The sequence below is a fragment of the Balaenoptera physalus genome (genome assembly GCF_965194825.1).
Source record: "Balaenoptera physalus genome assembly, chromosome: 5".
In the NCBI taxonomy this organism is placed as follows: Eukaryota; Metazoa; Chordata; class Mammalia; order Artiodactyla; family Balaenopteridae; genus Balaenoptera; species Balaenoptera physalus.
Window position 1 is genome coordinate 39,762,928 of NC_138884.1, and position 14,336 is coordinate 39,777,263.

The following is a 14,336-nucleotide window of genomic DNA, read 5'->3' on the forward strand; positions in this document are numbered from 1 at the left end:
GAGAAGAAAGATGCCAGGTCCACCTAGTCTTTTCCCTTGTGAATGCAGCTGGACACCAAACTCTGCCAGAAGAGTGGAGGTGCCCACTCCACAGTCCTAGGCAGTTCTGAGACTGTCCAACACATACTGGGGTCTGGTATGAGCCAGAGAACAAGTGGTCACAGAAGTCCCCTTTATGACAATAAGGGGAGGACAGAATACACACTAAACTGCCCAAATTCTGGGCCTGAGGGGCTTTTGCTTAGAATCAAGAGTTCTTTACCTCCTTCCCCACTATGGGAACTTTCTCACTTATTACAGATCTGACTTTAGGAAGCTGAGTCATATCTACCTTAATTTCTGGTTCAAAAAGGATCTCATATCTGGTCTCTGTTAATCTGATTCAAGAAGGCTACTGAGTTTTCCTCCTTTTTTTTTTTTTTACTGTCAACCCCTATCTGCTTCACCGAGAGCAAAAACTCAGGCCTCAAAGGTGTGTGGAGAAGCAGAGGTTATGCAGTAAGTGAACTACGACTGCCTCTAGCATGGACCTAGTGCAAGCAGACACTCCAAACTGAATACACACAGAAAACCTCTCTCTCTTTCTTTTTGACAAGCAGCTAAAAAAAGTCCAGTAGGGAGGGGGAACTGGATGAAGGCAGTCAAAAAGTACAAACTTCCAGTTATAAGATACATCAGTACTAGGGATGTACAACATAATAAATATAATTACCACTGCTGAATGCTATATGTAAAAGTTGTTAAGAGAACAAATCCTGAGTTCTCATTACAAGAAAAAAAAATTTTTCTATTTCTTTAATTTTATACCTATGTGAGATGATGGATGCTCACTAAATGTACTGTGAGAATCACTTCACGATGTATGTAAATCAGATCAAGATGCTGTACACCTCAAGCTTATACAGTGCTGTGCATCAATTATATCTCAATAAAACTGGAAGAAAAAAAATGTCTCAGGAGTGCTCTGTCCTTCCACATGCTTGTTTTAAAGCAGAAACACAGTCCACCCCAGCAGAGAGGTCCTGGTAGCTTTGGTCGGAGGCTAAGAGCACAGACACGGACAGTCCCCGTCTATGTCCGTGAGATCCTCCGCACAAACTGAGTCTCTCTCCCCTGGTCTTTTGTGCATGCTTCCTTTCTCTGGGGTCTGGAAGAGAGCTGGCTGTACCAGTGCTTGCAAAAGCTGCCTAATTGCAAGCTCCACAGGAGAGGCCCTAGAAGAACCACTTTCTGTTGCTGGTACAGGGCAAAAGCCTGTCTCCAAGCATCCCCATGACCACATCCTGCATTTTCTCCTTCCTCCAGACCCCGTCACTCCTCCATCTCCTTCCAAAAGCTAGTTTCTGAAACTGGACCCTGCCTGCTGCTCCTCCCTCCTACCCCCAGTACAGTCCATCTCTCACCCTCAGACCACCCGTGTCACAGGCAGGACCTCTGGGGTCTGCTCAACAGTATCTCTCACTCCATATGGATTTCATCTGGAATTAATCTTGGCAAGCAAGTTGAAAGATGAGAAAGTTAACACTCATATAACCTTAAGAGTAACTTCTCAAATACCTAGATTGCAGGATTTTAGCGGTAAAAATGCAAATTTAAAACACTCCTTTAATGTGTGAAACACATTCTTTAAAACCACATTAATAATATCTCACTTGGACTGGCTGCTCTGAAAAGCCATCTTTGCATTGTTCCCTTCTCCGGCTCCCCGCGCGCCTCCGCTGCCTCCACCGTGGACTCCGGCATCTTGATCGCCAGAGTCGTCGAACTCCTGCTTTCTTTTTGATCCGCTGCGTCAGATCACCGGCGGGCCCCATCATGTCAGACGCAGCCGTGGACCCCAGCTCCGAAATCACCACCAAGGACTTAAAAGAGAAGGAAGTTGTGGAGGAGGCGGAGAATGGAAGATAGGCACCTGCTCATGGAAATGCTAACGAGGCAAATGGAGAGCAGGAGGCCGACACTGAGGTAGATGAAGAAGAGGAGGAAGGGGGGAAGAGGAGGAGGAGGAGGAAGGTGATGGTGAGGAAGAGGATGGAGATGAAGATGATGACACTGAGGCAGCTCCAGACAAGCGGGCAGCTGAATATGATGAGAATGACGATGTTGACACCGAGAAGCGGAAGACCGATAAGGAGGACTGGACAGCAAAAAAGGAAAAGTTAAACTTAAAAGGCCACCGTGACCTATTCACCCTCCACTTCCCGTCTCAGAATCTAAACGTGGTCACCTTCGAGTAGAGAGTCCCGCCTGCCCGCCCGCCCACTTAGGGCAGCGCCACACGCGCTCTCCACCACCCAACCAAAACCACAACGCGAATTTGCAACAGGGGAGAAAAAAAGAACCAAAACTTCCAAGGCCCTGCTTTTTTTCTTAAAGTACTTTAAAAAGGAAAATTTGTTTGTATTTTTTATTTACATTTTATATTTTTGTACATATTGTTAGGGGGTCAGCCATTTTTAATGATCTCAGATGACCAAACCAGCCTTCGGAGCGTTCTCTGTCCTACTTCTGACTTTACTTGTGGTGTGACCATGTTCATTATAATCTCAAAGGAGAAAAAAAAAACTTGTAAAAAAAAGCAAAAACAACAACAACAAAACAATCTTATTCCGAGCATTCCCATAACACTTTTTGTGTATATACTTAGCTGTACCATAAGTAGTTGATTTGTATGAGAAGGTTAAAAAAGCCAAAGATAAAAGGTTTCTTTTTTTTCTTTTTTTGTCTATTAAGTTGCTGTTTATTTATTTATTTTTTTGGCCTGTTTGATGTATGTGTGAAACAATGTTGTCCAACAATAAACCAGAATTATATTTTGCTGAGTTGTTCTAACAAAATAATAATAATAATAATAATAATATCTCATTTGCAACCCAATGATTACTCCAGTTTAAATATTACTACGGTGCCTGAGCTATGTTTAATGAACAAATTTAATAAGACTAGCACTAAAACTCTATCCAGGTTTCTTGAGGAAAAACTTCCATAGGAGACCAATTTACAATTCATATATGTTGGGCAGGGAAAATGCAATATACTGGCCTTTCCTAATATATAGGCCATCACCATTTTTGTACACAACTTCATTTCTTTAAACGAGCCTAAGGTTAAAAAGAGAAGACTTAAGAGTTATAAGGAAAATTGTTTCTAAAGAGTTGTTTTTAAAAGCACAAAATAGCTCATTATGAATCATGGAGCTCTCCTTTTCCAAATGAATTCTGTCTTGTCAACACTGGAAGTGAAGAGAAACCGCAGCAAGCCTCTAAAGGAACATCTCTCTGTGTACAGAGAAGGAAGTCAGCTCCCTTCCCTCCGCTGGAAAGAAACCATGCTCCACCCTCCTTAGATCTCAGCCTGCCCTGGAGCGGAGCCTGGGGGTGCTTCCCTCCCCAGGCCTGCTGCCTCTTGCAGCTCCCTGCCTTCGTGTCGCTGCATGAAGTTTCCACCTGCCTGGCTGCCTGTGAATTGAGATCTGGAATCCCAGAAAGGGGGGAAGCAGGAGCAATGCTGCCACGGAGAGGAAGGAACTCACTTGGGGCCCAAATTCAATCTGTATGGGTCTATCAATGAAAAGAGCTTCCTCTTACACTAGTTAAATTTAAAATCTTAGGCACACTTGATATGCACTAGGTTGTCAGTCAATTTAATATTTCAGCAAATGGATGCTTCTTTTAAAACAGTCCAACACACCTTTGTAGGGCCAAAATGTGGAAGATCATTTCAATAATCCCTTCTCCTAAATCTTTAATGCATTCCTCATAAGACAAACCAAGTCCTCTGAAAATAAGGACAGTGTCTGGTATATAAAAATGTTCAATACATGTTAGCTATTACTATTAGGATCCTGCTGAATCACTGGAACCATCTGGAATGATAAAATTGAAACTGAGCTCCCTGAGTAAGAACACGGTCTTGTTCAATACAGGGCCTTATTACAACTGTGTATAAACTGTAGATGCTCAATAAATGCTTGTCAAAAGGCACACAGGTAAGGAGGAAGGGGGAAGGGAAAGGGAAAGGAAGAGAGGGATGGAGAAAGGCAGCAAGCTAGTACCTACCAATGCGATTTCTACACTGAGTGGAAGTTGAGAAGGAAGTAGGTTTATTTTAAGTACAAGTCTATGAGTCTAAAAGGATTGTAGAATCATCCAATCACTTTAGCCAAATTGTTCCTAAAACATGTCTTATCTCTGCACTTTGGCCCATGACGTTTTATAGTCCTGGAATGTTCACTTCTTCTTTCCCAACTATGAACACTCTACTCATTCCTTAAGCTCAAATGCAATTACCCTCACTCCATGCAGTGTTTCATCTTCCAAAGTAGAAGCAATCCCTTCCTCTTCTCAAATATAAGTGTTATAGTGTATAAGACTTTTATTACCGATAACCAGTTTTATGTTGCTAGTTATGTTTTCATAAACTTAATTTGGATCATTTCAAATAAACTGTAAGTGCCTTTGAGGCAGAATCAATATGACATTTGAGATCACCAACCATTGTATATAATGTTCCATTTCCCTCTGGCTCTGGATGTCTTCCCTGATCCTTGAGACCCACACTGTCCACGTTTTTTCCCCCCTGCTCTGTTCCCTGGAAGGCTGACCTGTATGGACTACATCATCCAGCTCCCTCGCCACGTGACTTCCAGTGGGTTAGGCCAGTGGGGAGCCCGTGAGGTGGACAACTTACTTCCTCAGTTCCATCCCCAGAGAGACCTAAGGGCTGGCTGAGGCCCACACTGAAGGTCAGAGCCTCTGTACAGCGGCCCTCTCCAACTGGTCCTCTCCATCCTTCAGGGAACTGGGTCCTCCAATTCAGGGTTTGCCTCTGTTCCCAGCCTTAAAGCATTGTATTAATTTCTGAGGTTTCCTTACTCATCTCCTGCCCATATCTTTATAAATAGAAATTTTATTAAACTTTTCTCACTTATAATTTTAGTACACCTCTGTTTCTTGCTGAGACCCTGATAAATACCTCTGCTTTATTTTTCTTTTCCACACTTAATATCTGAAGTAATCTTATTAATTTGTTTATTTACTGAGTTTTGTACTCTTCCCCCCACCGAAAAAATAAGAATAAGCTCCATTGTCTTGTTCACAATTATTACCCTCAGCTTCTAGAACAGTGCCAGACAGAAAGGAGGCAGTCAATGAATATTTGTTGAATAAATAAACTATATATATATTCCAATTCAGAGTAACATTGCTACGTGTTTAAGAGATGATTCCAAAGCACTGTCAGTTATTAAATCATTTTTTCAAAGTTTAGAACAAAGTGTTAACTCAGCCTGAATACAGCATTTCTTTAAACCCAATAAAAATACAAAATGCTTAACATTATTTTCCTGGAGTTGAGCTTCTAACATTAGCAGAAGCAAAGCAAAAAAATCCCAGAGAGTGTAATACAGAATGAAGACAAAAGGCATCCCTAACAACCTTTTCTTGCCAAGGGAAGTATGATACCTGCCAAAAAATTAGGCAGTAATTCAAGAAGTATCTCTGATATCACTGTACACTTGTTTCCCTACTCAAAACAAAAATTTATCACCAACTGTCATTGGACTGCCATCCAAACACAATCTCCCCATTTCCTGCCTAAAACTGTGCTTTGAAAGTACTAGGACATTAATACTTATCAAGATGGGGGATAGGCCTTTTCTTACATAAATGCTTAAAAATTAATTTAGGTATTCAAGATAAAGAAGTGAAGGGAAGTGAGACCCTACTCACCTCTTTCCTGAATGAGATATGATGGATGATGGGGAAAAGTAAGAGTGGATGGACAAAAGAGGGTGGTTTAGAAAGATCTGAACCTGCCACAGCGGTCACGCCATTGGGAAGGCAGCAGTTCTGCCAACAGCTGCCAACAGAGTGAGGCTGGGTCCACAGTTCCCACATGAGCTCATGTGGGTGTGGCAAAATGCTTGTCCCCTGTGCTTTGTCTCCAACAAGCTTTAGCAGCTGTTCAGTTGCCTAACAAATGGCTATTTTCTTTCACTAAATGCCTTATCACTGAATTATCCTAGTGAGAACCGTGAGGTCCTAATGAAGCCATATTATCTGCAAATTAGTAGATGAGGAAACTAAGCATAAAGATAAACAGTATTTTCAGGAATTCACTTTTAATTTGAAGGTATTTTCTATCATTTAGCAGGATTTATTTCTAATCTTTTCTCTTAAATACTGATGACACATTTCATAAGTTGTTCTGATATATGCATAGATTTCATTGCATATACATTTGATTGCAGCCCATGACCCATTTGTAACAGAAATTCCTAACTTCTTCCTCATTTTCAATATCCTCAGGTTTCTCAGAGACCCAGCCTCTCCCACTTCCCAAGGGTTCCTGACCTCTGGGGGTGTCACCACATTATCACTTGTAGGCATTCCCCCTCCCAGATCTACCCTTGATTGGGGCATGCACCAGAATCCCTCCTTGCTCAGAGAAGCAAGCAGAGGCAGCATGAGATTACTCAGGTATTTATCACTTACTCCTGTACTGAGGGAAAGCCAAAAAGTCTGCTTTTAGCTAAAGATTCTCAAGTCATTCTGACCCTGGATATTGGGTGCTGAGCTCCAGGCCCTGCACTACAGAAAGGAGAGCCAGTCAGGAGCTGAGGGAGGCTGTGAGGGAGGCTGTGACTATGAGACCAGATCAGATTCAGGCCCAGGTGCACTCCTGTCCAGCAGGGGTCTCCCAACCACACAGATGTACTCCAAGATTTGGCCAAGAGGACAGATGGAATTGTGGGAAAAAAACATACATTTATTTTAATAATTTTTTGACCTCTTCCATTTTTTATTTCGATATCTAAACACTTTATCTTATATATATTTTATATTTTATGTATTTATTTATAATTTATTTATAAATTATAAATAATAAAATTGTTATTTATCAATTTAAAATTTTTATAATTTATTTATAAATATTTATATAATATATATATTTCTGGTTTTATATAGATTTGTTTATAATTCCATATGTTTTTACATAATTATATACTTATATACATAATTATATATACATACATAATTCTTATATATAGTTTATAAGGAAATAAATGTATGTGGGAGACGAGTACTCGACAATTTTTGTTCACAGGTATATTTAATCAAAAATGTTGGAAGGCTGATGCTGCAGAAATGAGATGCAAGCAGAAGGACAAGCAGGAAGGGGGTGCTCACTAAGACAGTCAGGACTAGCTCCGTGGGGTTTGGGGAACACCCACAGGACACAGGAGGAGAAGGGATCCGGAGACCTGGAGCCTGGAAGGAGGGTCCACACTGCAAACACAGAGGACTGTGACCACGGGGAGGAGGCAGTGTCACTGCCCGCTGCTGGGTTTTCTATTTCCCACTGGGATAAGAAGTCAGAGGGTCAGGGCTGCCCTCCCAGTTCCGCACGTGGTCGTGAGCAGCTGGCTGGCCAGGGAGGCTGTGTTCACCCGGCATCTTCTCTTTTCCTTCAGGCCTCTGGTGCTGTTCCCCACCCATGAGGAAATAGTCTCCCTTCCGATTTTGTCCTCACACTGAGTCCTCTTACTATTGTTCCCCGTTCCTGCCATCTGATCCTCGAATTCCTCCTTGTTCCCAGCTCTAGAGACAACGTCTCTGACATCTCCAGACAGACGCTGATTGAAGGCTCTGCGCGTCCCATGCTCTCAGATCACACGGTAGCTCCACCCACTTCCAGAGCAACCAACTTACCACACAGGGGAACTGGGAAAAATCAAACTTAATAAACGTTTATAAATCTGGCCAGTGTTCCCATGTGTAACACTGTGATTTCTCTGTTGATTTTTTAAATCTCAAAGCTGGAGGCCAAGAAGAGGAAAGGCAGTATCTGCTCCAGTTCCTCGCTGCACCTTCTTACACAATCTTGGCAAAGGTTCACATTTGCAGTCAGCTTCATTCATTTTATTTCCCAGATGTTTTTTACACTCCAAGGCCAAAACCAACACACTCCTTCCCTGTCCACCGGACTCCATCTGTCCATCCCTTCTGCACTGCCCATCCAGCCCCCGGGGGCAGGTTTATTACCATATTTACCCACTTGCCTGGGCGGCCTCTGTCGGAAGCCACCGCCTTCAGACCCTCATGACAGTCCAGAGTGCGTGACTCGTCAGCGGGGTGGGGACTCAAGAGTCATTCCCATTTACACTGTGGACTCCCTGGTGTAACTGTGAGCAGATTTTTGACAGTTTGATGCTCAAGATGAGTAGCCCTTCCCAGACTTTCTTAGCTAAACTAGGTAATTATTTACAGTCAAGCCAAAGCACTCTGTTCTTATCAACGGTTGCTGGACTTAACTCCCTCATAGCAACTGTGGCCCCTGTGAGCTGCTTCAAGGCTGGAACTTTGTGATGTTTTTTGGACCTCAGACAAGAAAAACCCTCAAACATTAGCAGACTGCTAACATTAACGTTTTAGAAATCACATTGCTCCACATAATATTTGGAACATACTTACACTTTAAAAAATGACTTGTTTATCTGAAATTCAAATTTAACTGGGTGTCCTGTATTTGTATTCTCTATATCTAACAACTCTACCATGGCCTAAAGAAAAATAATGTCCTAGACTAGGAGGACCTGCACCAAAAAAAACTCTGAATAGTAAAAACAACCTTAATAATCAGACTTTCAATTCTCTTTCTATCTCCCACTACCAAGACAGAACCACATGCTGTTTCCCAACTTTCAGAAAACAAAATAAGTTAATAAAAAGAATTTTCTCAATTTTAATCTTTTCTTTTGTAATATTTTCCCTAACCATTTCAGCCAGCAAACCCCAGTGGTTGGCAGAAAAAGTGAACAACTGTTAATAGGAAAAGCACCTGACCATTCTTGGTTTGGGAGTTTTCCTTTCTCATGGTCAAGTTCACATTATACATTCAAATTTTCTGGTACTAAAATTCTTCCTAGTAAACAGGATAGTTTTAAATGCATCTGTGTTTCATAGTATTCTTCCTGGGACACAGTTATTGGAACAAATGTGAAAAACATCAAAATAATCAAATCTATCCCTTTTATTTTAGATTTGTAGAAAATGAGGCTCAGTCAGCTCTAAGAACGTGCCCAAAGTCAAGCAGATGGTCCTGGTGTATGTACGACTAAACCCAGATGCCTCAGTGCCCAGACCAGGGCCCGACAAAGGACAGAACACAACTTTTCAATCGGCTGAAGCCCCTGCCAGGGCTTCCCAAGTGGGCGAGTGCCTTTCATCCATTCACTGAGTCTTCCTTTCCCTCTTTCACCATTTACAAAACGATGATTATCATACCCCTGAAGCTAAAACAAGAAGAAATATATCACAGATGTTTAAAAAGTATTTTATTAATGTGTCTATTAATAAAAAGAAAAGTCGATGTAACAAAATAAGACCCTATGTGTCTGCTATAAAAAGTGGACACTAAATACCGATGTTCTTCCCCTTTTAGATCCATGCCCTCCTTTCATAGTAAACATTTTGTAATATATATCCTTTCTATCTTTTGTAAAATCAATATAAATCTCCTATCTGTGATATAAAGGAAAAAATAAAAGGAAAGTGATTTATAATAAAATAGCACATATTTCAATATATAGTGATTCAGGTATGACTATACAAGGACACATAATGAGGGAAATATGTGCACAAATTTTTTATTGAAGTATAGTTGATTTACAATGTTGTGTTGGTTTCAGGTGTACAGCAAAGTAATTCAGTTATACATATATATGTGTGATATATATATATATATATATATATATATATATATATATATATATATAATTTTTCAGATTCTTTTTCCATATAGGTTATTACAGAATATTGAGTAGAGTTCCCTGTGCTATACAGTAGGTCCTTGTTGATTATCTATTTCATATATAGTAGTGTGTATATGTTACTCCCAAATTCCTAATTTATCCCTCCCCCACCACCTAATGAGCAAGTATGGAATTATGAGAAATAAGACACCATTCAATATGCCTTTGTATATATTTTATAATTTGAAATAAGGGCTACAAAAAGGTATACACACAGAGAATCAGCATAAATGTTGCACCTGAATGCTTCATATTTGACATTTTAAAATAAGGGCTAAATCAGTGTATATTCATGTGCACACACACCCACACAAAGTCAGCGTGCACAGGCCAGCTACAAATGCAGACTGATACAGGGCTCCTGAATTGGTGACGTGATTTAGCAAGCAATGCTGCCATCAGTGATGTATTTTGCAGAACGATACAGTTACAGAGACAACAGAGTATCACCTTCCCTCAACTTACATGGTAGTTGTATTCCTGGGTAATTCAGAGCATATTAAATCAGTGCACAAATTATTTTGTGTTTACATAGGAAAGAGTAAGGTTCTAGGCTTAGGTGATTGTAAGTAGATTTTTCATCTACTTGAATATTGAACTGTTCAATCAAAATTTATGAGGAACTCAAGCAAATTCTACACTGTGTGGGAAATTGAGAAACAGCAATTATACTAAAGAGGGCAGGATGCATTAGGAAGTATGGACATGGCCCTATAGGAGCAGAGAGGAAAGGAAGCAACCGACTCAGTCTGGACATGGAGAGGGAAGGTTTCCAGGAGAAGAAGTGCAGTGATGCTTGAATCAAGTCTTAGAACTAGAACAAAAACAAATAAACAAAGCCAGAGAAGACAGTGTACGTGGACAGGTATTTTGGTATGAGTGAATGTGGGGTGTAGGGGAAGCTGGTGGTGAGGCTGGATAGATGCAGGCAAGGAGGACATGACAAAGGGTTGAAGTGTATCCTGAAGTCTTTTCACCTGGGAGTTACACCCACTTGCCTTAAGAACATTCTCTGGGAACAGTGTAGGATGATGACTTGGAAGAGGGTAAGTCAGATGGGTTAGGTGACTGTTAGATCAACACAGGTGAGAAATAGTGAAGGTTTAAAACAATGGCCATGGGGCCTGAGTGAATAGGATGGACTTGACATCTACCATAGGTACAGGTAGACTCAATGGAATGGGGAGACTAGATGGAGAGGGGAGGGGAGGGACAAAAAGGAGTCACTTGTGGGACATTCTAAGGGGTTGGTAGCTATGGAGGGAAATTCTTTTGGCATTAGTGAGTGGTAGGTACTTACTAAACCTAATCCTTACCATTGCCTACCACTGGTAATTACTACTAAGTATAATACATATGCCACCATTATTGAAACAATCACCCCAAAATCACACCTACTGACAGTGGGTTTAATAACACATTTCAGCAAAATTTATTGACATCTTTGGTATGACAGGCATTATCTAGATACTGGTAAAGCAGAGTGAAGACTGAGAACCTGGTCTTAAGGAACTTTAGCCACTAGGAGGCATCATGGGAAGTAACCAATGGGCAGAAACTCCTTGTCTTTGCTATAACCCTAGTTCCAGTATAATGCCTGGCACAAAGTGAAAGCTCAGTAAATATTTACAGAATATGAAATATCTGATTAAGCATCAAAATACATCATTAAAGCATCACTTCTTTCCCTATAAAAATTTCCCCTTTTTACTAGACTCTTCTCATCAGTGTTTAAACATGCTTAAGTCCTTTAAAATGCTGACTTGAACCCATTTTTTTCCCTTCCAGCCACAGTCCTTTCTCTCTCCACCCTGTTGCAGCTAAACAGTTCAAATGAGTTTCCACACTCTTTCTAATTCCTCACTTCTCACTCCCTCCTTAATCTGCTCCGATCTGGTTTACCGCCCCATCACTCCATTGAAAATGCTCTTGATAAAGTCACAAAGAGCCTCCTTGTTTGCTAAAGCCAATAAACATTTCCATCATCATTGTATGTAACCTCTGATCATCATTCAACAGAGCTCCTACTCCTTACTTCATGATACATTCTCTTCTTCTGATTTCACTGAACCATACTTTTGGTTTCCCTCCTACTTCTCTGAATACCCCTCTCAGTCTCCTAAGCTGACTCATCCTCTTCCATGCAACCTTTCGGTGCTGGCATTCCTTAGAGGTTTGGTCTTCAGTCTCTTTTCATGTTATGTTCTCTATTGAAGCCATTTCATCTTCACCCATGACTTTAACTACCACCCACATGCTAACAACGCTTCAATTTCATAATCTGCCCAGAACACTCATTTGAGTTCTAGTCCTTTAAATACAGCTCTTCAGCATCTCCATGTGTGTGACCACAGTTCTCTCAAACTAAACATGCCCAACACTGAACTGATGGAGATGTACAAGTCAGAAACCCAAGAGCCATCCTTGATTCAGCCTTTTCTTTACCCAGTCCCGCTCCATCAGTAAGTGTTGACTCTACATTCAAAACATGTCCTCCTGAAACATCTATTATTCTCCTCCACTGTGACCACATCCGTCCAAACACTGGACTATACAATAATCTATAAAGGTCTTCCATTACCATTCTTGGTCCCTACCCAATCCATTCTCTACCCGAAATTAAGAGTGATCAAAAATTTTTTAAAAATCACACCTGTTCATTATTAAAGCTCTTCAGTAATTTTCTATTGTTTTAGTGTAAAGACCTTTACATCCTGCAGACCCCTTATGACCTGGGCCCCAACATCTCACCAGCCTCACCCGTGACACTCTCCTCCCCTTGGCCCCTGTGCTCCATCACACTAGGTTTTCAGGTCTTCATTTGTTGTGGAACCTTCCTACCATAGTCCCCAGGCAATGCTGTTCATTCTACCTGGAATGCTCTGAATCCCCCTGCCCTTGCCCAGGTGATTTCCATCCATTCCTCAAAGCTCCGCTAAAGAGACACCCAATCAAAGAAGCCTTTAGTGTCCAGGACTAAAGCCCCCACTATACACACTCATAGAATCCAATACTCTTTCTCCTAGTCCTCCCCAAAATAATCATTAACATTTTAATCAATATAATTCACATACCATAAAATTCACACATTTAAAGGGTAGAATTCAATGGTTTTTAGTATATTCATAGATATGTACAACCATCACCACAGCCAATCATAGAACATTTTTGTCATCTCCAAAAGAAACACATACCCTTTATCTATCACTGCCCTATCCATCCCTGGACCCCCTCCTAAATACCCTTACTCTAGCCCTAAGCTAACACTAAATGACTGTCTGTCTCTATAGACTTTCCCTATTCTGGACTTTTCATATGAATGGAATCATATAAAATGTGTTTTTTTGTGACTGGTTTTTTTCACTAAGCACAATGGTTTCAAGGTTCATCCATGTTGTAGCATGTGTCAGAACTTCATTCCTTTTATGTCCTCAAAATAATTTTTAATAATTGAGTAATTGGTTGTCTCTCCTGATAAAATGTAGGTTCCCTGAAACCAGGATCTAAGTCTCATTCCTGCCTATATCATACAGAGAGATGTTTCAAAAATGATTTGTCAAACTACCAACAAATCAAAAAAGTGAGCTTGGCTTAAAGCCCCTGCAATATGTCTCTCTGATTTTGAAGGAGAGCTTCTTTTCATCACTGAGGTAATAAAACTCAGTCTGTAATCTGTATTTGTACATGTTAGCAATAATTTGCAAATAATTAAAATCTACTAATTCATCCTTAACATTTTTATACACCACTGCACAGTCTTCTTGAACTTTAAGATATATGAAAATCACCTGAGGATACGGTTTCAATGCAGATTCTGGTTCAGTACATCATGGGCAGGGCCTGAGCCTCTGCATTTCTAATGAGTTCCTAGGTGATGCCAATGTTACCACTCCAGGGACCACACTTTCGGCAGCAGAGTCTAAAAGCATTGCACTTTATCTTCTTCAAGCTTGATGGCCTTATAAAAATATGTTCAAATCATTGCTGACAAATTATTGTACTGAAGAAGCACATAGTAGGAAGTTAATAAATACTTGCTGAATTAATAAATGAGTAAATGGCATCCAACTATAAAAAGACTCCTTTAGAAAAGGGAACCTTCCTACACTGTTGGTGGGAATGTTAAGTTGGTGCAGCCACTATGGAGAACAGTATGGACGGTCCTTAAAAAACTAAAAATAGAGTTGCCATATAATCCATCAATCCCACTCCTGGGCATATAGCTGGAAAAGACAAAAGCTCAAATTTGAAAAGATACTACACCCCAATGTTCATAGCAGCACTATTTATAACAGCCAAGACATGGAAGCAACCTTAGTGTCCATCAACAGACAAATGGATAAAGAATGTGTGGTATATACAATGGAATATTATTCAGCCATAAAAAAGAATGAAATAATGCCATTTGCAGCAATGTGGATGGACTTAGAGATTATCATACTAAGTGAAGTAAGTCAGATGGAGAAAAACCAATATTATATGATATCACTTATACATGGATTCTAAAAAACAGTACACACTG

The 14,336-nt window shown here is 40.5% G+C and overlaps 2 pseudogenes across 2 annotated transcripts in view; both read left to right on the top strand.

The window, feature by feature from the left end:
• Positions 1 to 14,336, top strand: part of LOC309661682 (peptidyl-prolyl cis-trans isomerase A pseudogene) — a 103,454-nt pseudogene that overhangs the window by 34,319 nt on the left and 54,799 nt on the right. The gene's annotated exons all lie outside the window — the stretch shown is intronic.
• On the top strand, positions 1,714 to 5,847 carry LOC309661683 (prothymosin alpha pseudogene; annotated as a pseudogene). The gene has a single exon. The product of its transcript is annotated as a prothymosin alpha pseudogene (transcript).